This window comes from Atta colombica, unplaced genomic scaffold (genome assembly GCF_001594045.1).
Source record: "Atta colombica isolate Treedump-2 unplaced genomic scaffold, Acol1.0 scaffold105, whole genome shotgun sequence".
Lineage (NCBI taxonomy): Eukaryota > Metazoa > Arthropoda > Insecta > Hymenoptera > Formicidae > Atta > Atta colombica.
Genome location: NW_017259190.1, coordinates 2,242,533 through 2,245,455, shown reverse-complemented (window position 1 = coordinate 2,245,455; position 2,923 = coordinate 2,242,533).

Below are 2,923 nucleotides of genomic sequence, written 5' to 3'. Positions count from 1 at the left end.
GATTAAAAATCGAAATATTCTACTTCAAAGTTGAAGTATTTAAAAAATCTATATATATATATAATATACATATATATCTATATCCAGTCGTGCAATTCTTAAACTTGCTCCTCGCGGAGTTAATTTCGTGGCATTAACAGTCGAAAGAGTGCGAACAAAAGGGCTCGGAGGGTAGAGAAGACAGATAAGGGATGGAAGGAGGCAAACGCAGGAAATATGAACACACTCATAATACAGACGCCGCCTCCACCGCCAACGCCATCGATGTCGTCGTTATCGTCGTGACGATCACGAGATCAGTGATTCTCCTTCTCGCAGCTAAAATCCGCAACTATATAAAAATTCTTTGACGAGCTTCTCTCTTATTTGGTTCCTCTCGACGAGAGTTACGAAAATCAATGACAAAAGATTAACGACATTTCCTAATCGATACGAGCATTCAAAAGACACGTAGACCGGCCGGTTTTAACCCCTTCATATATTCCAGTCAAGACAAGTCCCGTCGAGTGACATTTAAACATAACACGACAAACGTTTATCCAAACGAGATATGAGCGTTTTTGTCATGTAAATTTAAAGATTGATTTGAACGTCTTTGAAGCTTGTCGCAATCTCATGATAATTATTACTGTAATAATTAACTCGTATTTGACCAAAATAATATTAAAAAGCTATTTTAAATGTTATAATTAAAATAAAAAATTTAAAATAAAAATGTATATAATGTATAAATAAATCTTTTTAAAAAAATTTGCATTTTAATTCTTATTTGGTAGTTGTCGAGACCAGAAATTCTTTGACTTGGGATTTTATACGAGATTCGGATTCTATATTTTATATAGAAATATAACAAGTTTATAATTTATTATTTATTATTGTCTTACATATATTTAGTATTAGTAGATTGTCTTGCATACAACAAACTAAATCACTTGATAATACTTTGAATGACATTAAATGCGAAGAGGAAAACTGTGAACGCGCGAATCGATAAAATCGCTAATATATGACTGCGTAGTGCATAAGTATTACGCGAGTGAGAACCACGTTCGGAAAAAAAGCCAGCGCTACCTTGTGTACGTGGAGCAAACAAGCCTGAGTTCGGTAATAAACCTATCAAAGACGTACGGCAAGATTACAAGACCACCGGATGCAGGGACGGGCAATATCTGCGTTCTTTGCGGTTAGAGTTGAAAGATTGGAAAAATATCCGGAGTGCCGTTTGCGTTTAGCTTGCGACTCAAACGAGCAACTCCCTCAGTACTTAATTAATAGAGATAAATATTTGTTCAGCGGAACACGCCGCATTTTCTCTGCGATCGATTCGAAATGTGACGAGACCTTCAAAACTCTAAAATAATATTTAATACGTGTGTTAAAATATCTATTAGAAAATAACTAAATATTTCTAAGTATAATTAATTGAGTTGTTTAGCAACAATCTAAATAATGCGATAATTTTTAATTAGTTAATAATGAATCAGTTTTAAAGCTTTACATGTTTATAATAAAATTTCTTTATTTTATTAAAAATTGTAAAATGAAAAAATATCGTTCTTTTGCTTATATTCGTGATTTTATATACACTGAGAGAAAAATGTATTAAATTTTAATAAACAATTGTTTGAACTAATATAACATTTATTTACGGGAAAGAAGAATTGAAGTATAAATAAAAAATAATAATAGTTAAATTAAATTAATGATTTTTAGATCAAATAAATATATTTACATTTAGTAAATTCAACTATTACTATCAAAATTTGGTATATTTTTTTGTTAGTGTATATATTTTCTATAGATCTAAATTTGCTCGTGATTTGATTTTTTAAATTAAACTATATTTCATTTATAATAACGAAATAAGAGAAGAAATTCATAACGATATATACAAGAGAATTTTTCTTTTGACTATGGACGAAAAGAGATTGCATGAAGCGCCAAGCGTGATATTTTACCTTGAGAACATCAAATCAATTGAGTCGGCGTTAATAATGACCGAAAGGATGGAAAATGGTTGTCGCAAATGGTGATCTAAGAAGCACCGCAACGATGAGGTAAAGGTGGAAGAGACGGACAACAGAGATAGCAAGAGTCGAAGGGATAACTTTGGAGGGAAAGGAAGAGGTGAGGGGCCTCATGCGTTTTCGATGTACAAAAAGTAATTACGGGATGGTTTCCGGTAATCATATCTAGAGCGCATTGAATGAGCGCATTGTTCGGGCACCCCTTCACCGATATGCACTTGTACGCAGCGAGCCCACCCTTGTCTTTCCTCCCATCTCCTCTTGCCTCAATCTACCGCTAGGACTTCCACCCTACTAACGTACTCGCGACGACCATCGCACACACGTATTCCTATAACTATTACGCACGCTCGCTCACCCCTAACGATGGTTGCGGGGGCTGCGGTTACACCGCAGGTCGTTCTTGGGTTCACCACGGGATGCCCCCGCCACCGGTGGTGGTGGTTAATGCCTCGAGTGATTTGAGACTTTTTAGATGCTCCCCACGTCATTGTCGTATCTGAGATATTACAAAGACGGGTACATATGACGGGTAAATATGGCTCGCGGTCACGAAAATATAAAAAATTAAATTATTATTCGAGAGAAAGTTAACATGATAAAGTTAACATGAAAGTTGACATATATATGTTTAACCGATAAACTTTAATTTTTAGATTTTTAGTTTCTTGATAGCTTGATAATCTATCAAACTTATTTTAGTTTATTTGTCTTCCTATAATAACATGTTGTAATTTAAAGTATTAATCGAAAATCTTTAAAATGAAGCAAGGAAAACGACAGTTGTTCTAAAATAAAACAAATAATTCAATTCTTAATTATTAAACTTTGTTTTTATTTCTCTTAACATTTTTTATATTTTGTTTTATATTTTATTTTATATTTTTCATTTTTTT